Source organism: Ambystoma mexicanum, chromosome 3p, assembly GCF_040938575.1.
Source record: "Ambystoma mexicanum isolate Mex_15411 chromosome 3p, UKY_AmexF1_1, whole genome shotgun sequence".
In the NCBI taxonomy this organism is placed as follows: Eukaryota; Metazoa; Chordata; class Amphibia; order Caudata; family Ambystomatidae; genus Ambystoma; species Ambystoma mexicanum.
This window is the reverse complement of record NC_090925.1, coordinates 445,281,578-445,305,637: the sequence shown is the minus strand read 5'-3', so window position 1 is coordinate 445,305,637 and position 24,060 is coordinate 445,281,578.

Here is a 24,060-nt window from a genome sequence, read left to right as displayed (position 1 = left end):
AGCATTAGCCAGAAACAACAAGTGAACACTGAAAACAAACAAACAAATAAACTGTAGCATAACAGAAAAAGGTTTTTTTTTAATCCAACATGGATTTTTTTTCTCCCACAGACCCAATGATTTTAGCAACAAACACAGAAACTGAGCAAATTGCACAGTACACTGGTTTGTAATCTACCAAATATGAGGGTAAATTCAATGTTATACTTTGTTACAAAATACCAATACTAAAATGATCTTTTCTTTTATCATAGAAATAAACAAAAAATACATGTACGCCAGTTACTAAACTAAACAGTAAGTATATTATATTAAGTACAACCATCACATCAAATAACACTCATAGTGACTTATAACTTTGCTGCCTATAAATGTGATCTTGTCAATGCACCCAAGACTATAGGCCCTGCCCACAACCACCACAGCATATCACACCCATAGTGGCTTATAACTTTGTTCCTTATAAATTTGTTCTTGGATCCCAAAGTTATAAGCCACTATGGGTGTGATATGCTGCGGTGGTTGTGGCCAGGGCATAGAGTCTTGGGAGCATGGCCATATGGCCATGCTCCCAAGACTCTATGCCCTGGCCACAACCACCGCAGCATATCACACCCATAGAGTCAAACATTTTAACTATGCCATATGGACACATTTAATGTCCCCGGACAACATGAGTGTTCTTAGAACAGTTTCAACTTGCCTACGAACAGTACGGACAGACATAGCGTCCTCAGCACACCCTCATTTCATTTATTTACGAACATCCCAGGACACATAATGTGTTCTAAGAACACTTTGAACGTGCTTGCGAACATGTGTTCTTAGAACAATTTGAACTTGCTTGCGAAAAGAACGGACATGCATACCGTCCTCAGGACACCCCCATTTTATTTATTGATGAAAATCCCAGGACATGTGATTGTCCGTGGGCATCATGAGTGTTCTTAGAACAGTTTCGACTTTCCTACGAACAGTACGGAGGGACATAACGTCCTCAGGACACCCTCATTTCGTTTATTTACGAACATCCCAGGACACATAATGTGTTCTAAGAACACTTTGAACGTGCTTGCGAACATGTGTTCTTAGAACAATTTGAACTTGCTTGCGAACAGAACGGACAGGCACACCGTCCTCAGGACACCCCCATTTTATACATCCCAGGACACATAATGTGTTCTAAGAACACTTTGAACATGCTTGCGAACATGTGTTCTTAGAACAATTTGAACTTGCTTGCGAACAGAACGGACAGGCATACCGTCCTCAGGACACCCCCATTTTATTTATTGACGAACATCCCAGGACATGTGATTGTCCGCTGGCATCATGAGTGTTCTTAGAACAGTTTCAACTTGCCTACGAACCATACGGACAGAGATAGCGTCCTCAGGACACCCTCATTTTGTCTATTTACGAACATCTCAGGACACATAATGTATTCTAAGAACACTTTGAACATGCTTGCGAACATGCGTTCTTAGAACAATTTGAACTTGCTTTCGAACAGAACGGACAGGCATACCGTCCTCAGGACACCCCCATTTTATTTAGTGATGAACATACCAGGACATGTGATTGTCCGCGGACATCATGAGTGTTCTTAGAACAGTTTCAACTTGCCTACGAACATTACGGACAGATATAACGTCCTCAGGACACCCTCATTTTGTTTATTTACTAACATCCCAGGACACATAATGTGTTCTAAGAACACTTTGAACGTGCTTGCGAACATGTGTTCTTAGAACAATTTGAACTTGCTTGCAAACAGAATGCACAGGCATACCGTCCTCAGGACACCCCCATTTTATACATCCCAGGACACATAATGTGTTCTAAGAACACTTTGAACATGCTTGCGAACATGTGTTCTTAGAACAATTTGAACTTGCTTGCGAATAGAATGGACATGCCGTCCTCAGGACACCCCCATTTTATTTATTGACGAACATCCCAGGGCACGTGATTGCCCACGGACATCATTAGTGTTCTTAGAACAGTTTCAACTTGCCTACGAACTATACGGACAGACATAGCGTCCTCAGCACACCCTCAATTTGTTTATTTACGAACATCCCAGGACACATAATGTGTTCTAAGAACACTTTGAACATGCTTGCGAACATGTGTTTGCGAACAATACGTACAGGCCTAGTGTCCTCAGAACACCCCCATTTTGTTTATTTAGAACATTTTAGAACATCCGCTTTGTCCGCGGACAAAGAAAACACAACAGGGGGGCCTACCACCTAAATAAATAAAACATTTAACCCATTTCTTACTCCCGCAACCTCCCCAAACACTTTTACACACTGACACACTCTACTAAATAGTATTTTTCCACCAAGTTTCACCACGCTGTCCGCGGACATCTGCGAATCCAAGATGGCAGGTGTTTCCGAAAATCTGACATGCTTCACGCTCTTCACCGTCCAATCAACGAACACATTGCATGTCCACGGACAAGACGCAAGCCGGTTGGCCAATCAGGACACTATCCACGGAGCGAACAGGGAAGTGTGTCTGCGGACCGAACATAGATATCACTAATTTTTTTGTTACCTATTTTTTGCTCATTTTATAAAAAACTACTGGACAGATTTTCACCAAATTTGCAAAAGCACGCTTTCATGACCAAGCCGCTGCTCCTGGTACAAATTTGGTAAAAATCCGTCTAGCGGTTTGGGCTGTAGGCGGGAGCAAAGATTTTCCCCCATTCAGTCTATGGGAAGAAAATAAGTTTTGGGACCCCCCTTATAACTTTGCCCCCCCTGGACCAAACCTCACCAAACTTTGCAAAAATTCAGAGTGACCCATATACTTTTTTTGCAAAGTTTGGTGAGGATTCGTGCAGGGAGAGCGAAGTTATAAGCCACCCAAAAAGGGCTCTTCCTATCGAAACAGCAACTTAATGTGTAATATATGTTACATGGCCACAGTAGTGGCCATGTAGTTATGGTTAAGTTGCTGTTTCCATAGGAAGAGCACTTTTTGGGTGTCCTGAAATGTTCGCAAATAGACAAAATGGGGGTGTTCTGAAGACGTTTTTGAGAACACTCCCGGTGTCCTGGAATGTTTGTAGGGGGTGTCCTTAGGACGCTGTCCGTATTGTTCGTTGTTAAGTTGAAAGTGTTCTAAGAACTATTGCGATGTTCTGAAATGTTCGTAGGGGGTGTCCTGAAAACGATGTCCGTATTGTTCGCTGGCAAGTTCAAAGTGTTCTAAGAACACTCACATTGTTCGCGGACATTAAAAGTTTCCCATAGATCATAGTTGAAATGTTTGACTCTATGGATGTGATATGCTGCGGTGGTTGTTGCCAGGGCATAGAGTCTTGGGTGCATGGCATATCACATTCATATTTGCTTATAACTTTGGGTGAAAAACAAATGTATAAGGAACAAAGGTATTAGATACTATGGATGTGATATGCTGCTATGGGTGTCCTTATTATTGTATACTTACTGTTTGGTCTAGTCCATGTTTTTCTTCTTCATATCTGTGATAAAAGAAAATAGCATGGTAGTATTAGTATTTTGTAATGACTTATTACATTGTATAAGCAATATACTTTTATTTTTTTTGACCCTCATATTTAGTAGAGTACAAATCAGAGTACTGTGCAATTTGCTCAGTTTCTGTATTTGTTGCTAAAATCATTGGGTCTGTGGGAGAAAAAAAAATCCTTGTTGGATTAAAAAAAAACCTTTTTCTGTTATGCTACAGTTTATTTGTTTGTTTGTTTTCAGTGTTCATTTGTTGTTTCTGGCTAATGCTTTATACTTTGCTTTGTTGTATTTTTTTGGAGCAGTAACAGATTCTTCATTTGTTTTGATATTATAAAATTTTGGAGCAGTTAGATACCAATTGGCGTATTCTAACTGTCTATTTTTTTAATATATTTTAGTGGTTTTGATTTATCTATTTGGATATTGTTAAATTTTGGGACAGTTAGATACCAATTGGCATATTCTAACTGTGTATTTTTTGGCCTATTCTAGTGGTATTCATTTATCTGATTAGTTGTTGTAGAATCTTTGAGCTGTTAGATAGCTTTTGGAGTATTCTAACAGTTTATATTATTTTAACACAAATTTATAATTTTGGGACAGTTAGATACCAGTTGGCGTATTCTAACTGTGTATTTTTTGGTCTAATTTAGTGGTATTCATTTATCTGATTAGTTGTTGTAGAATCTTTGAGCAGTGAGATAGTTTTTGGAGTATTCTAACAGTTTATATTTTTTTAACACAAATTTACTTAACGGTTTAAATACAGTTTATTTATCAAATTTTGGTTTTAAGAACATCAAATAAGCGTTTGTAAGATTTGCTGGTAATCTCTGCTTTAGAGTAATGGTACTATCATTACATTCAAACCATCCACATTTCTTTTTTATATATGCCGTGTAGAGCCCTGAATTGGTTGTGGCTCCTGCGTGGTAGAGTATACCTATTGTTGTGAAGGTTTTCTTACCAAGTGATATTTGACTATGTGTGAATCCAGTCAGCTTGCAGTTGTTTTTGGTACCATCTGCATTGTAACGTAGAAGCATTAGTATTACGTATTTACTATGTGTTTGTATTACTAACGTGGAGCGATTATCTGAATTGCAGGTAGAGCATAATCTACCATGGTTTGCATTTTGTACAAGTTGCTGAAATGGAATGGATTCACAATTTGGTATTGATATATATATTCAGTGAAAAAACTTTGTTAAAGGGACGTTATGGTTAAGTTGTGCTACTAAAAACCTATGAAATTCAGTGAACAAAAACTTTGTTAAAGGGACGTTATGGTTAAGTTGCGCTACTAAAAACCTATGAAATTCAGTGGAAAAACTTTGTTAAAGGGACGTTATGGTTCCAAGTAAAACCGAAAAACCCTTGAAATTCGCCAGCTATGGTAAGTTAAGCAACCATAACTCGCGCCACCACCGTGCACTGCTAAGACTAACACCCAGGACATCAAAGATGACATCACAAATGTCATTGATGACATCACTGATGACATCACATGTGTATGTACTTCTCATGAAATATGTGTAGAAGGGATTCTTATTATGTTGCGAAAAAAGTGTCAAGAATCATTGCAAGAAATATACCCTAATAAGTGCATTGAACGATGCATTGATATAAATAGCATCCTATTATGGGGTTCTATCTAGTATACTAAGCTACTCATACAGAAACATAACATTGTGTGCAGCGTACAAGATGAAGGTATGATATTCGTAATGTTAATATGTTGAATAATGAAATGATAATTGTTTTCTTAATAGATTTTTGTGTACTGTGAAATATGTAATAAGTAGCTAATAAAACCCATGTATTACATAATTGCATTACTATAGACAAAACACAAAGACACAAGAACACATACCAATATGGGTATATACAGGGAAAGTGAAGTTAGCAAAAAAGGACAAGTAGTAGCAGAAACAATTCATAACTTAACTGATTAGTTTCATGCAAATAAATGATTGCTCTGTTTCAAAGCTGCTATTTACCCTATGTATATGTATCACTTGATGTGATTGGACTCTAAGGAAAGTAGTGTGAGTACAATGTATACAAATATGACCATATACAGGGAAAGTACAGCCATAAAAAAACAACAGAACTATCAGAAAGTGCTCATATGTCTAGTGATTATCTTTATGCACAAAAAGGATTGCTGTCTTTCAAGCTTGTGTTTTCCAATATGTATATGTTTCATATGATGTGACTGTACTCTAAGGGAATTACTGTAAGAACCTACTAGAAGGATATGTCGACAAATAAAATAAAATTCTTAGTTTCTGACTGTTACTGAAGAAAACCATGTGGCCTAGATATGTCAGCAAAAGAAAAAATAGTGAGCCAGACATGTGAGGTCATCAGTGATGTCATCAATGACATTTGTGATGTCATCTTTGATGTCCTGGGTGTTAGTCTTAGCAGTGCACGGTGGTGGCGCAAGTTATGGTTGCTTTGCTAGCCATAACTGGCGAATTTCAAGGGTTTTTCGGTTTTACTTGGAACCATAACGTCCCTTTAACAATGTTTTTTCACTGAATTTCATAGGTTTTTAGTAGGGCAACTTAACCATAACGTCCCTTTAACAAAGTTTTTTCACTGAATATATATATATATATATATATACCTGTCCGTACTGTTCGCTAGCAAGTTCAAACTGTTCTAAGAACCCAATTGGTGTTCTGAAATGTTCGTAATTAAATGAAAATGGAGGTGTCCTAAAGAATACTATACCTGTCCGTACTGTTCGCTACCAAGTTAAATGTTCTAAGAACACAATCGATGTCCTGAAAAGTTCGTAATCAAACGAAAATGGAAGTGTCCTAAAGAACACTCTATCGGTACGTAGTGTTCGCTAGCAAGTTTAAACTGTTCTAGAACATACGCGATGTCCAGAAATGTTCGTTTGATGTGTGACACACTTTTAATTAATTCAGGACCAGAACACTGTCCGTAGAACTTCAACGCGCATGCGCAAACCAATGTCTGTGCATTTGGTGTCCTGCGGACAGGAGCTTCCTTCGCGGACCTGTTCGCGAAGGGATCATGTGACCACGCCCATGCTGATCGTGTGTTCTGAATGCGGACACTGTTTGTGTCCTCGAACAATTTAAAAGTACATTTTCGAGTAATCCACAATATTTTTCCATAAAAATTCATCATGGCACAAGTCCCACATAGTAATCCTGAGTTTCTACATATCTTTTGAAACTTTTTGAACTCTTTTTTGTGTTTGATCTGTCCGCATACAGCGCGCATGTCCGCGAACTCCATACATGCACCCCTTTAAAAGACCACGCCCTAGAGCTTATTCTCATTGTGTTTCTGGCTATTCTTCAGAGCAGAGCTATTTCTCCAGTAACTTGCTGATTCCACCATCGAGAGCATCCCTGGCTGCAAAACTGCCAACTGGTGCTGCACCTGCTTCACCCCCACCCCCACCCCCTCCACCACCACCACCTTCCCAAAGACCTGAAGAGAGGAACAGGAGTGAGGATGCAGAGGAAGAAGAAGAGGATGATGAGAATGAGGTAGAGGAAATCCCTACTACCCGCACTAGACGTGAGTCTTGGGTGTGGCAGTTATTTTCCATTTATGGGAATGGTCCTAAGGTTCGTGCAAACCGTGCTATCTGCAAAGAGTGCAAAATGATACTCAGTCACGGGAAGCACGGTTCGTACAGCTTTGGGACCACGACTACGACTATAAAGTGACACCTGAGGTCATTTCACTCTGGGGCTATTCGCAAGGTTGTACCTTGCGAAGAACGTAGTAGGTTGATTTCCTCTACTTCATCCTCTGTTTCTGATCCTGTCACCACAAGGACCACCTCTGTGGGACAGCGTCTTCCTCAAGCTGCCTCACAGGCCATACAGAATTCTGATGACCCTTACCTTTCAAGGGTCACAGTTGTATGTATGTACTGTGACACAGTACTCTGCAGGGAGGAGCGACTTTGGAGTGCTTTTGAGACTATCGTCTCAGAGCACGAGAAGACCTGCTCACTACCCAAATAAAACGCACTCTACATCTTCCTCTCTCAGCTCGCCCTTTCATATCCCTGTGGTTGGTGTCCCTCCCTTTACCCTCCTTTCCCCTCCTCTCCTAGTGTGTCGTGTCTAAAAAACCCAAATAAAATATAAAATTACAAAAATCAAAAAAATAAGGCTCTTTTCAGAGCCGCCTTTCACAGTTAAAAAATATAAGTGAAGATAAATAAAGCAGGGCCCTTTGTATTTCTTAAAAGTTCGCGGACAGTTCGCGAACATTAAAAAAATTGGGGTGCTACCCTATTGTTACCATTGCATTTTTCTCTGGGAGGAAGTGGTGGCTCTGAAAAGAGCCTTTAGGCGGTGTTTGTATGTCAAAAATTATAAATACTTAACACCTACTTCAAAATGGATGCTGTATTTCTAAAAAAGGTCGCAGTGCATTTTGTACATTTCTCAGAAAAATGTGATTGCCAGCATAAGTAAGATGGACTCCATCTCTGCGAAAAATGTATGTACTACGAAACATAATATCTTCATTGTGAAAAGAGGACATGCCAAAATCTCTTAGAAATGCACAAACAGCCTTATTAACATTGCTCCTTGCTTTTTCCATTTGTGGACCAAATGAAGAAGAACAAAGCCACATTTGTCTCTGCGCAATCCGTGAAAATATTACCTGAGAATTAGGAAACATGTCCATGACTTTCCCAAGTCCTTCTTTCATAGCAAATTGCAAAGAAATTCCAGACACATGTCCTAAACTGTTCCCTCCACAATGAATTACAATTATGTCTGGATGTTGCTTTGTTTCCAAAGTAGCAGAGAGGTAGCAAGTTCAACCACTTCATTCCATGTACTCCATGCCAGTGTACTTCCACATGTGGAAATCCAAGATCTACAGCTACTCCACAGCTTTTTGCATACACCTTCAACCAATGTATCCACGAATCTCCCAAAATCCAAACAATCTGTTTACTGAAACACACAGCCATAGCTATCTGTTGTTCTCTCAGCTAAAAGAGTATCTGAGAAACTCCCCCTGGCACAACACACCCACTATACTTTCCTGACCAATCCCTTTCACTGCTCATTCTCATTTGCATGACTTCTGAACCCAAAAATCCCCGGATGTAACTCGTCACATGACCATGCACCAATCACATTCAAGACCTCTACATCTAACTGCATCATCATAGATCAGCACTGCAAATGTACTGTGAATCTCTCTGAGTACAAATGTCATATTATTGGCAAGCACCATCTACAAGAAATACTGTACAAGTCTCCAAGATTTCTACTTGCAGCTCCATGCATATCCATGAACACAAACTACAGGTATGCATATTTCCGGTACAGTACATGAACAGATTTTGAAACTGACTTTCAATCTGTAAAATGAATCTACTGTCTTTTTTCCAATTTCCTAAAATCAACTATCACTTATAAACCTTTATACTATTTACTTTCTTAATACACACACTAACAAATCATGTTAAACTACCATTTTGAAATTAAATTTATAGACTACATATATTGAAACAAAATTGCATGCATGCAAACGCTATGTTCCAATCTCAAAAAATAATATTTATACAATTACATTTATTTATTTATTTATTTGATTACTTTAATTTAAGCATGACGTTAAGGCACTATTACCTAGAACAGCTTAGTTACAGAAATGGTGGTATTCAGTGGTACATTATGAATTTCACAAGACATACTAAAGATATGTTGTTTGGTACAGTTACTCATTGCAATACAATTTGTTCATTAAGAACATATCATATGTATTGAACTGGTGCGACGTATCTTATGTGATTAAGATAGTTTTAATGGTTTTAAGGAAGGCGCTGAGGATTTCAATTAAACAAATCAATGTCTAAATTAAAAACAATGCTATATACAAACAGAATTACTAATTTGTTTCTTTTAAAATTGCAGTGAAGACCATTCTCCTGAAAAGAAGCAGCCGAATTTCAAGAACAAAGAAAAACTAAGAATTAAACTGCTCATTTTAGAAAAAAAGTAAGTAGAATATCTCCATAATATTTGTTTTATTACTCAAACATACTGTAGAGTTAATTCATGCTATTTCTGTGCCTAAAAATAGCGATTGTGCACGATTCTGTCCAAAAATCCCCATGTCTTAAACAGCGATTTACAGCCAGAATCATGCACAGATTCCTACTTTTGGACACACAAATTACCCAACTCAACCGCTATAATTTTCATATTATAGAACAAACAACTGTTTTTATTGTATACATTAGATTTACTATTTGTACTTCTCCACACCACTAGCTTATTTTTTCTGTCATCTGAAGCTGAGTTTAGTAACATATTAATTGAAGAATAGATATCCCTACTAGTTGTAGTTCCCAATGCACAATCAGACACCATTACATACATCATCTTACTCAAACACTCAAGCACACAGCACACATACCTTGCAGAACACCCCAAACCATACCTTCTTTATTTTTTCAACAGACCCTAAAGAATGCCTACCAAAAGTCAAGTCCGTAGAAAGCAACGCAGAAGTAGAGCAAATGAAAATAAAAGTTTCCAACATAAGCATCCATCTCTAGCAGAATTTGTAAAAAAAAGTTTAAACAAAACAGCTAATACAGTCATTTAGTGAAACACAAGAAGTTTCAAGTACAAAAACTTTGCCTTCTCTATCAAAATGTAAAACAAACCAAAAAACAATGAACACAATATCAGCTATCACTACAGATAAAACTACTTCTTTAAAATGTAATATAGTGCAAAGTAAGCAAGAAAAGTATTTTAGCCAAAATGTTCCGTCACAAAGTCCTTCAAAATCTTATAAAAACAGGAGAGAAATCAGGTTCAATGCTTAAAACCTATCGTAGGAAATTAATTTGAGCAATTCTTCTCAAAAGAAAGTTATTTATTTTAGTGTTAAACAAAATAAAAGCACTAACAAAACTAATAACTAAATTACAAAAACGACTTCTCAATAAACAAAATGTCAACAGAAAGAACTTCTTAAGTATCTGCGGAGGTGAATGGAGTCACAATACGAGCACAGAACCATACTTTAATGAAGAAGCGTACAAACAAAAACAAACAAATACAATTTCTATTCATAGCAGTGGTCGAGGTTATGAAAAAGTGAATAATACCATAATGGAACAAGAAGTACTCCTTACAAAAATATGCCCTGAAAACTTAGAATTACCCCTCCATTCAACTGAATCAGAACATCTAGTGTACAAATGGCCATGCACGTCAATATGTAACATTCCTAAACAATTTTTCAAGTCTTTACGCCAATTTCTCAATCAATATGTAAAAAAGCAAAGACAAAATCAAAATTAAAGTACTGCAAAATATGGATACCTGTCCAGTGCGCAAATACACAGGACTACAAGGACATTCATTGGCCTGCATTACAGGGCCTACTTGTAAAACCACCTTCCATGATATCAAAAGGATATCAACACATCATTCAACTATAAGAAATCTAGTCTATAAACTGTACTATGCTAAAAGTCCTGCTTTAGCACTAGCAAATTTAAATAACATTTTTCTACATGGTACAGCAAAAGACCTACTTCAAGAAATTGACTATATCCAGAAAAAATATTTTGGAAGTGAAAGCCATTTACCGAATGACAAAGCTTTAAACCAAATTAGCAACATTTCTACACATGGCAACCTTTTGCTAAACACATATAAAAAAGAAATACTAAAATTTAAAGGTACATCAGCTGAAGTACCAAACCATGTATGTGTATGTTGCTGCAGAACTTTTTATAAACGTAACACGAAAACTGTAGACCTATCATATAAAATAGAAGACAATGAAGATTCTAAATGGTTTGAATTAGCTCTCGACCTTGTAGCAGAAAACAAATACGAAATAAGTGACCCCTTAATACTTTGCAGTTACTCCACTACAAAACTTGACAACAACCAAACTCCTTCACGTGCTATCATAAATAATTTGGAATTATACCCACTACCAAAACCCCTACAACAACTTAATTTATATGAGAGCATCATAATTCAAACAGTACACCCATTTCAAGCATTAATACGCATTCAACCAAAAACAGTAAAATTACCTCCCTCTGAATTGGTAAAAGGCATTCGTGGAAAAGTAGTTTATTTACCATTAGATCTGAAAGAAAATGTGCATACTCTAGGAGTGCAACGTCCAATACAGCAATCTTTAATTATCTTAGTAAATGGAGTACCTACAAAAGACAAAAAAATATGGCAACAGCTGGTAGATTGACATAAAGTTAGACCAGCCTTACAATATCTTAAAGAGAATAATGAATATTACAAAGAAATTAATATTGAAGAAAACTTGAAAGATACAACTGAAATAATTCAAGAGACATAAGAAGCTGGTCAAGAGCTACTAGATCCTGCTACAATATCAAATACTTCAGACCATTATTCAATTCAACCTTTGCACTCTAATGACACCATAGAAGATGCACTGGAAACATACCAAATGCATCAAACAAAAGGATCACCAATCAGCATGTGGGAAAAATGTATAGAAGCACGTGCTTTTCCTCTACTCTTTCCTACTGCCAAAGGAGGAAGGTATGATGATAGACCTATTCAAATATCAGCTTCAGAATACCGCTCATTACGGATGTATTCTGAAGATCCCAGATTTAGACACATTGTGGAATATATATTCCACCTACTCTTTGAAAGTGAACTAGCAACTTTATGTTACCGAGTTGCACACATATTAAAATCAGGATCCCACTTTCAAAATATGACAGCTACACAATTATTACAAAAAGTGCAACAAACGGATGAGGTTTTACAATCAAATATTACAAATTTATTAGCAAATATGTGTGGTACTAAAGAGTACTGGTTTCAACGTCACAGAGATGTACGTTGTATGATCAGAAACCTTGGCCCACCCACTTGGTTTGTTACATTAAGTTGTGCAGAATATGCTTGGGAAGATTTACATGATTTCCTACGCATATCAAATAAAAACAAAACAAACATAGATATACTAACACCAGGAGAACTTTGTTCTTTGGATCCTGTTAATGTTTCAAGATATTTTCACCATCGCTTCATTGCTATGCTACATTTTATTTGTAATAAAACTGTTCCTCCCCTTGGAGAAGTGCAACACTTCTTTTGGAGAAAAGAATACCAAGCCAGAGGAGCACCACATATCCACATGCTTTTATGGATTAAAGATGCTCCTAAATTTGGTCAAGACAGTGATGCCACTGTTTTACAGTTTATTGAAAAATATGTCACTTGTGAAATTCCATCAGAATCCACAAATAGTGATCTTCATGCACAAATTTTACAATTTCAAAGACATAAATGTGGCAAATATTGTCGTCGCAAATACAAAAACAAAGGGAAATACTACACCAAATGCCGATTTGGTTTCCCTAGGCCAGTTACAAATACAGGTCAAGTGAACAACCTCATGTCTTCAGTTAGACGTAGTGTTAAAGGTAAGTCACCTAAAAATACATATTACATAAAAAGAAAAGAAGAAGAAAAATATATCAATGATTATAATGCAATCATTACCCACTTATGGAATGCAAACATAGATGTGCAGTACATTGCAGACAATTCTACTGCAGTTGCACGATATGTCACAGCATACTTAACCAAAGCAGAAAAGACAGAGCTCCAAGACCTCTGGAATGACCTGTCATCAGGTCTCAGAAATCAGTGCCTCAGAAATTATACAGCTTGGGCATAAAAATGCTCTCCCATAGAGAATGTGGATCATATGAAGCAGCTGATCGTTTACCTGGTACTGCATTGTATGGTAAATCTGAAAATATAGTATGGCTAAGTCTTGGTCCAGCTAAATCTAGAAAAAGAGTTCTAAAAACATACAAAGATATAGAAGCAATAGCCAAACATGATCCCAACAGCCAAGACATTTTAAAAAACAATGTATTGGACACATACTACCCAAACAGAAGTAATATGTTGGAAACCATGTGTCTATACCACATAGCCCAAAACTACACATACACAAATAATATAAAACCTGATGAAAAAAAAGGTAAATACAGAGTGACAAACTGTGAAGGCAGCTTAGTTCAACTCACTAAACCAAATTTAATTAATCATATCAAATTGTCATTGAAGACTCCTCAACATAAAGACATATATTACATGTCCCTGCTACAACTCTTTAAACCATGGAGAAAAGAAGAAGAAATACTAGAAAACTATGACTCATATGAAGATGCTTTCAAAGCAAATGAAAGCACTATAACTGATGTAAACTTTACACAATACAAAACAATGTTGCACAATGAACATCAACACGAAGAAGAACTCCAAGCCCAACTAAATAAAGACACTCATGACAGTAGTCAACCTTCTGTAACAGGAAGCCAAGAACCACTGGGAGAACCACTAATAATAAATGAGGCAGAATTAACTATGATAGAAGTAGAAAACACCATGTGTCAGTATGAAGATAAAGAAGACTTAACTATACTACAATCAAAACTAAACAACGAACAACATGAAAATAAAGAATGTTCCTGCCATAATTATAAACCTATACTACTGTATGTCAGTGGTGAAGCAGGTTCTGGCAAAACATTCCTAATCAAAATCATCAGTAAATTCTTCCAACAATTGACAAACAACAAACTGTCAGATGTTGTCACTGCCCCCACAGGTTTAGCTGCCTACAACATAGGTGGTGTTACTTTACACCGATTACTATTATTGCCAGGAGAACACCAGAACAAATTAGACTATTACAAATTTACTGCAGAAGCTGTAATGGAACTACGCAGAGTATTGAAACAAATGAAAATGCTACTAATAGATGAAGTGAGCATGGTCTCCAACCTAAAGTTGGCTTTGATTCACCTCAGATTACAAGAAGTACTAAAAACAAACTATTTTTAAAACATTAGGACACAAACTCTGCCATAAAACCATTGGCAGTATTGGAAATGTCAACCTTTGTCAACATTTCCAATACAGAGAATTAACAGAAAACATGCAGCAATCTGCAGGTCTCACGTATGCCAACATCTCAAAAAGTATCAAAGTTGGTATACTCTCTAAAGAAGCAGAAACAATATTGAAAACCCAGCAAATTAATGCATTTTATGGCGATAATGCGTGTGCTACAGATGTTATGGAACAATTAGCCCACAAAAATGTCAATTGTATGGCCTTAATGCCAACTCTTGCAAGCTGTTTCAAATTCAATGAAATAATGTTAAGTAAAGATATTCAACCAATATTGGAAATTAGCGCCACAGACAAACTAGATGTACATGGTATGACACTACCTATGTGTGACCAAGCCACAACAAGACTAAATAGTTTAGAAAAATCAATCTCAAACACAGCAGGCTTAGAAAAGATATTAAAATTATCCTTAAATTGCAGAGTAATGCTTAAACGTAACCTTGACGTGGACCAAGGACTAGTTAATGGAGCACTGGGTACAGTTGTTGGCTTTCAAACATACCCACGTGACAACAAAATTCAGTTTGTCAATATACTCTTTGACAAACTTTCAGAAGTTAAAAGGATAGGACGCTCAACAGCTAAATTCCTTCTATTCAAAGACATGTATGTACGCAGAGAACAATTTTCTCTAACTCTTGCATACGCAGTCACCATTCATAAATCAAAAGGTCTTACCCTAGACAAAGCAAAGATAGATATTGGTAACACAGTCTTTAAAGAAGGTATGAGCTACGTAGCACTATCACGCTTACGTACACTTGACGGTCTATTTCTAATCAACTTTGATGCAAGTAAAATAAACGCTGATATTCCTTGCATTTTAGAATACAATAGACTTCGCTCACTAAACACTCCACATCTAAACACATATTCTATTCCACAAAAAGTAAAACATTATTAAAGAAAAATAAATCAAACAGAAAAGCAACAGGATGTCACTGCAAATCCTCCAAAGAGAGTAAAAGAAAGTAATACTTCATCAAGTACCACAAGCAAAAAAGAATCAATTAGGGAAAGTAAACCAGGTGCTTCTTCAAAGAAGGAAGACAACTCCAAAAAAAATCAGTCAGATACAGAACTATCTGGTCCATTTAAACTCTCAAATATAGTTGGTGTAAGTTGCTACGCAAATGTAGCAATGAATATTCTATTTCAATTACCACCAATTGTTGAGAACATTTACTTACACAGTACAGACCCATTGTGTTTGCAAATGTTAGTACTTCACAGAAATGCAGCAAACAATCCTGACAACACGTAGAGTGTTTATGGAATAAGACAACAATTGGACTACTGTGCTGGAATGGTGAAATTCACTATAAACTCACAGGAAGATCCACAAGAATGTCTAATGTACTTACTACAATTACTGGAAAACAAAAACATACCTGCAAATGAAATCTTCCAGATTTAATACATGTGGAAACATACATGCACTCTCTGCAACAATGTGACACAAGAAGAAATCCCCAATACCTAATTGTGAATCCATTCCATTTCAGCAACTTGTACAAAATGCAAACAATGGTAGATTATGTTCTACCTGCAATTCAGATAATCGCTCCACGTTAGTAATACAAACACATAGTAAATACGTAATACTAATGCTTCTACGTTACAATGCAGATGGTACCAAAAACAACTGCAAGCTGAATGGATTCACACATGGTCAAATATCACTTGGTAAGAAAATCTTCACAACAATAGGTATAATCTACCACGCAGGAGCCACAACAAATTCAGGGCACTACACTGCATATATAAAAAAGAAAAAAAGAAATGTGGATGGTTTCAATGTAATGATAGTACCATTACTCTAAAGCAGAGATTACCAGCAAATCTTACAAACGCTGATTTTGTTCTTAAAACCAAAATTTGATAACTAAACTGTACTTAAACCTCAAATAAACTTGTAGTAAAAAATATAAACTGTTAGAATATTCCAAAAGCTATCTAACTGCCCAAAGTTTCTAAAACAATAATCACAGAAATGAATACCACTAAATGTGAGCAAAAAATAGACAATTAAAATACGCCAAATTTAATTACTCACTAAAGGACAAACAAGGCCTTTCTTTTCTTCTTCTTTGATCTTCGACTGTTATTTACGAAGTATGAAAGATGGAAATGCCGTGTGATCTTCTTTTTTATTTTTTATGTCTTTGTTTTTATGGTCTATAATATGAACTGTATAATATGATTAATGAGTCTTAAATTTGGAATAATGTTGCAAATGTATTTTCTTCTTCCGTTGTAACACTGTGAACATTTTTATTCTAAAATTCTGTAAAGGTTTAACTGTGTTTAAACCAGATACAAATAAATAAAAAAAAAGGATACAAAAAACAGAACTCTCGCGGTGTCCTGAAATGTTCGTAAGGGTTGTCCTGAAGACGCTCTAAGAACACTCGGGGTGTCCTGAAATGTTCGCAAATAAATGGGGGTGTTCTGTGGACGCTCTCCGTATTGTTCGTTGTCAAGTTGAAAGTGTTCTAAGAACGCTTGCGTTGTCCTGAAATTTTCGTAGGGGGTGTCCTGAAGACGCTGTCCGTATTGTTCGATGGCAAGTTGAAAGTGTTCTAAGAACACTCGGGGTGTCCTGAAATGTTCGCAAATAAACAAAATGGGGGTGTTCTGAGGACGTTGTCCGTATTGTTCGATGGCAAGTTGAAAGTGTTCTAAGAACTGTCTCGGTATCCTGAAATGTTTGCAGCGGGTGTCCTGAAGACGCTGTCCGTATTGTTCGATGGCAAGTTGAAACTGTTCTATGAACACTCAGAGTGTCCTGAAATGTTCGCAAATAAACAAAATGGGGGTGTCCTGAGGACGCTGTCCGTATTGTTAGTTGCCAAGTTGAATATGTTCTAAGAACACTTGAGGTGGCCTGAATTGTTCACAAATACACAAATTGGGGTCTCCTGAGGACGCTGTCCGTATTGTTCTCTGTCAAGTTGAATGTGTTCTTAGAACACTCTCGGTGTCCTGAAATGTTCGCAAATAAACGAAATGGGGGTGTTCTGAGGACACTGTCCGTATTGTTCGTTGTCAAGTTGAATGTGTTCTAAAAACACTCTCGGTGTCCTGAAATGTTCGCAAATAAACAAGATGGTGGTGTTCTGAAAACGCTTCTAAGAACACTTGCGGTGTCCGGGGAATGTTCGTAGGGGGTGTCCTGAGGACGCTGTTCGTATTGTTCTGTGTCAAGTTGAATGTGTTCTAGGAACACTCGAGGTGTCCTGAAATGTTCACAAATAAACAAAATGGGGGTGTTCTGAAGACGTTTCTAAGAACACTCCCGGTTTCCTGGAATTTTCGTAGGGGGTGTCCTGAAGGCGTAGTCCATATTGTTCGCTGGCAAGTTCAATGTGTTCTAAGAACACTCGCAGTGTCCTGAAATGTTCGTGAATAAACAAAATGGGGGTGTCCTGAGGACGCTGTCCGTATTGTTCTCTGTCAAGTTGAATGTGTTCTTAGAACACTCATGGTGTCCTGAAATGTTCGCAAATAAACTAAATGGGGGTGTTCTGAGGACACTGTCCGTATTGTTCGTTGTCAAGTTGAATGTGTTCTAAGAACACTCGCGGTGTCCTGAAATGTTCGCAAATAAACAAAATGGGTGTGTTCTGAAGACGTTTCTAAGAACACTCGCGGTGTCCTGGAATGTTCGTAGGGGGTGTCCTGAAGGCGTAGTCTGGATTGTTCGCTGGCAAGTTGAATGTGTTCTAAGAACACTTGCAGTGTCCTGAAATATTCGCAAATAAGCAAAATGGGGGTGTCCTGAGGACACTGTCCGTATTGTTCGCTGGCAAGTTGAAAGTGTTCAAAGAACACTCATAATTTCCACGGACATTAAAAGTTTCCATAGACCATAGTTGAAATGTTTGACTCTATGGATGTGATATGCTGCGGTGGTTGATGCCAGGGCATAGAGTCTTGGGTGCATGGCCATTTGGCCATGCACCCAAGCCTGTATGCCCTGGCAACAACCACCGCAGCATATCACATTCATATTTGCTTATAACTTTGGGTGAAAAACAAATGTATAAGGAACAAAGGTATTAGATACTATGGATGTGATATGCTGCTATGGTTCTCCTTATTATTGTATACTTACTGTTTGGTCTAGTAACGGGAGTCCATGTTTGTCATACTAATTTCTGTGATAAAAGAAAATAGCATGTTAGTATTAGTATTTTGTAATGACTTATTACATTGTATAATCAATATACTTTTTTTTTTTGGACCCTCATATTTAGTAGATTACTAATCAGAGTACTGTGCAATTTGCTCAGTTTCTGTATTTGTTGCTAAAATAATTGGGTCTGTGGGAGAAAAAAAAATCCATGTTGGATTAAAAAAAAAACTTTTTCTGTTATGCTACAGTTTATTTGTTTGTTTGTTTTCAGTGTTCACTTGTTGTTTCTGGCTAATGCTTTATACTTTGCTTTGTTGTATTTTTTTTGGAGCAGTAACAGATTCTTCATTTGTTTTGATATTATAAAATTTTGGAGCAGTTAGATATCAATTGGCGTATTCTAACTGTCTATTTTTTTTATATATTTTAGTGGTATTGATTTATCTATTTGGATATTGTTAAATTTTGGGACAGTTAGATACTAATTGGCATATTCTAACTGTGTATTTTTTGGTCTAATTTAGTGGTATTCATTTATCTGATTAGTTGTTGTAGAATCTTTGAGCAGTTAGATAGCTTTTGGAGTATACTAACAGTTTATATTTTTTAAACACACGTTTACTTAAGGTTTAAATACAGTTTAGTTATCAAATTTTAGTTTTGTAGGGTATTTTGTGGAGATTTGGGGCCTGACGGTATTTTATTACCGCCGAAAAATAACTTAGCAATAATCACTCCTCGTATTCAGATTGGAAAATTCTGGAAAATCTTCTGGTGAGGGAATCTCGGCGCTTTCCTCTAACTGTGTGGCTGTGTCTTTTTGTAAAGCTGCCACTTTTAAATATTTTGGCATATCAGCTTCCACTTCAATGGACTGATTTCTTGTTTCATTTTCATTTAAATTAAATATTATGCAATCCTCTTGATGGCAGCACAACGTCTCATTTGAATCATAAGGATACACAGAATGAATTTTAAATATTCCTTTGGGCTGAGAGTCCAGGCGTTCTGGTAACTCGCCCTTGGCATCTACATATTTTTCAGGAATATTCCCAATCACCATGTTATTTAAATCTGCCGTATAATGTGATTTTTGTATGGCCATTCCTAATGGGGAGTTTTCCTCTAAATGAATATCCTGACAACCTTTATTATTTACCATGATTTTTACAGATCCTTCACCAATGTCTACCAATGGAATGTATTCATAATCCAGGCCTTGCTGTTTTATGAATTCATTCAGGCATACAAATGCATCAGAGCCTTTCATCTGCTGTCCATTTTTGCACTTCAGTGTTATTGCAAACAGTTTTGTAAATGCAGGAATAATAGTATTTTTCCTCATTTGTAATTCGACTGCATAAGGAACCAGTTGTGCACAATGATAAGCCCTTCTTTTGTCTTCAAATTCAGGTGCCGGACCACCTAGGCGTGACCATATTTTTTGATTAAGGAAATCTAACACCATACACATTCTGTGCATGATGTCATTTCCCATGTAAAATTCATTTTGTGCTCCACTCACTATCCAGACATTATGGTAAATTGTTTTCTGCCCAATGCTAATTTTAAGCATGCATCTGCCTGCAATTCGTTTTTCAAAGTCTGGACTGTCCAACCCAGAAACATATTGGTTTTTAATCCTAAATTTCGGGATTTCTTCCCTCTCCATAATTTTTTGCAACAATTTCTCATTAATGAAACTCCTTTCATGTTCAAGCGCTAAAGTGGCTTTTATTGTTTTAAGATAATCATTTATACCAACATGAACCCATGGTTGCTCATCTTCCATGTGTATTTCTGCCAGAGTGGTAATGTGTTTTTCTGAATCTGTTTTAGGAGCAATATTCTGTTTGCACGTTTTCTCTTTTAGATAAAAACATAATGTGTGCTCATCTATGGCAGTCTGCCAATCTTTCCTTGGCTCCAAGTATATTTGTACAGGTAGTTTTTCATTGTCGCTCTGCATTTTGTCTTGACACATCAATATGACAGTGACACTAGGTATGCAGCTATTCTGGAGATATACCTCCACAGCATCATTTGTTTTGGCAACGGTGTGACATTCATTTATATTGCTGTTTTGTGATTTTAGTTTCTTAGGCCTCAATGGTTTTTTGGTTAAGGACCACAGCACTCCATTCACCCCATCTATGAGAGGAGACAATCTTTTCAGGCAATCTGTCCCCATCAGAAATGGAATTTCACAAATAGATGTGATCAATACCTCTTGTTTCATTCTGTGCTTTCCTATTTTTATGTCAACCTCAGTTACACCTATGATGGGCACCTCCTCCCCATTAAAGTTATGCACTGGGCCTTGATTTTCCTTCACTGTGATCTGACTCTGTGGAGGCCTCCCTTCATTGATACTCTTTACCAGCTCCTTGGACATAATTGTGGCCTGTGCACCAGTGTCAATCATAGCAAAGGTGTGGCATTTTTCTTCTACAGTGATGGGTGCATAATATCTGTCCTCAACTTCCTCTAATACACATAAGAAATGTGAATTCTTACTGATTTCAGGGCTCACCTTTCTCAGGTCTTTTTCACTTTTGGCTAAGCACATTGGTAAATGAAGAGACATTTTTCCCTCCTTTTTACCCATTTCTGTGCGAGAGATTTTATTCATTTCTCCATGTTCAGAGGTTTTTTGGAGTGTGGCCACTGTTCGCCCATCCATCTGGGTAACATCAGAGACCACATTACAATCCTCCAACTGAACATGTGTAACAACATCATTCAGCAATTTGTCATTTTTTAATTCTGTGCATTTGTGATCATTTAGTGTGATACCAGCCCTTTCAGCCTCTTCAAAAATATGTGGCTCAAAGAATTCTTCAGGTGATTGACTTGTACCCTCCTTGTGAGTATTTCCTTTTTCTGTCTGTGTTTGGTCATTGTTTTGCTTGCCCAGGGAAGGAGCTATAGTATTCCCACTTACTCCCTGTTCACTGGTATTCCCCATGCATGAGTCATTTTTCTTAAATCTGTTCCTTTGTTCTTTTGGAATTCCTAATGTTTCTTTTTCATTTGTGCACATCTTTACTGTTTTATTTAGCTCTAAGTTAAACTGTACCTCTTTTTTAGAAGTATTTGCACTTTCTGTCACAATTTCATTTACTGGTACTTTCATTTTTAATCCATTAGGCATCTCAGAGTCGTTATGCAAAATTATATCAGAGCAATCTGTCATTTCGGTACTGCAGTTATCATGAGTACTTAGTCACTTTTCGGAAGCCCCCCGGTCATTGCTATGGCCATCAGCCCCCTCTTTGGAAGGTTGTTTTTGCTCTGTATAGAGCTTTCCTATTTGCTCAGCTAACATTTTCACTTGGGCCTCAAGGCACTGGAACCTTTCCATCTCTCTAGGATCCTCTTTCTGTGGCCTAGGTCGATATTGGTTGTTTTCCCCCTGATTGGATCTATTCTGATACCTCTCAGGTGATTGATGTCAGTTGGGATGGTTTCTGAACTCTTGATTCATTTGTGGAGGGGAGCGGGTTGCACCCATCCTTTGATTATAGTCCCCTGGTGGGGAATCATTGTACTGACGTGGACTGTAGTTCACATTTTGCCTCATGTCCTGTCTCTCAGATTGTGGGTACTGGCCCCTATGTTGATTTCCATTATCAGTAAATCGATCCACATATCGGGGCCTACCCTGATTACCATATATCATGGTGCTGGGATCAAATCTGCTCTGTGTCCCCAATGACTGGTAGGGACCATCATTTCTTTGATCTTGATTTTGTCTCTGGTTATTGTTCATACCTGCCATATCAGGCCGATATCCTACCCGGGGTCTGTCCCCTAAATACCTAGGGCTGATGTAGCTCTCTCTATTACTAGGATCATGTGATTGGAACATTGGTACAGGAAATGGCGATCTTTGTTGATTACCCCTTTGTTCAGGTGTAACATTATTTTTACCTTGGCTTTGAGCAAGGGACATTTTGGCTGACCTGATTTCCATTACTGTGGCTGAGGGTTCTTTAGATTTAGGTCTAGTATCTTTCATTTTATCACTTTCTCTACCCTGACAATAGAGTACCTCATATAGTTTTGTGCTTTGATGTACAATCCATTCAAGGGACTTGTCACGGTCAAATTCACGGACCAATTGGGATATGATGTCTTTCTGTAGCCCATAGAAGTATGCAGTTTTAAACTCATTGGAATTTGAGTCAAAAGATACATCAAAGCGAGAAAATGCTCTTTTTAAGTCTTGTAAAAATTGGCGAGGGGATATATTAGGTCCAGCAGTAATTGTGTACGCGACTTTCTTTGCCTCCTGCAATGACTGAAAAGGAGAAAAATGACGCCTAATTTCTTTTTCAAACTCCAGCCATGTCATATTCTGCTGTTCATTTAATCCCCTTATGATGCTGGCCGTCGGGGCATCTAAAGTTAAATGAAAATATTGTCTGTACTGTTCCTTAGGTATCTGGAGTGCTTTAAAAATGTCATGCACCGCTTCTAAGTGATCCTCAATGCAGCATTCACCTCCCTTTTTAATGGTTTGATCAGGGCTTTAATGGATTTCATTATTTTTATGGGGCTACTTGTTGCAATACATGGAATTGCACTATTTTGTGATTCAATCCTGTTTTCAGGTGTATGATATTGGTGGCTGCCCCCAATGGGAGTATCAAATCCCCCAAGGGCGCTGCAACCAAGTTCAGTCACCGGCCCAGTCACTGGAGCACTAGCTCTTTGGGCAGAGCTAGAATTCACCTCCACTCCATTGAATGTGGTACCCTGCCGCCTCTCCTGGGACCTGGGAATGCACATTTGCTGTTCTAAGTCCTTACACTTTTTAAGGAGTCTGGTTGCTTCATTTTGCAAATAATTATTTTCATCACTCATTTTACCTCCTGCATTTCGCACATTTGCATTTGGCATTCATTGAACTCTTTATTTCTCTTGTCTCTTTCTTGGATCATTTTAATCATTTCTTGTTCTGCACTCTGGAGATCACCTTCTTTTTCACAATGTTCTTTTTGTAAAATCTGCATTTCTGAAACAACCTCATCTTTATCCTGCCTAATGTGATCCACTAAGGCTTTTAAGTTTGCCAATTCTTGCTCACTATCTTCAAATTGTTTCTTGCTTTTGAATAACTGAGTATCAAAGTCTCTGCATTTTAATTGCATGTCTTTTTGGCATACATCCAATTCTGCTCTCAACATTTCCTGATTTTTACTTGCCCCCTCTAATTCAGTCTTTAACCTGTTAATTAGCTGAGTATCATTCTCTTGCATTCGCAGGGACTTGTTTAAAATAAACCATATTTTGCCGCATAGCCGTATTAAACAGTCTTTCTCTGCACTTTTATCGGCTGCATTCAATAATCTTGTAAGGCAGACCTGAATTATGCTGCCTTCTGCAAAAATATTGTCTAGTTTTTCTT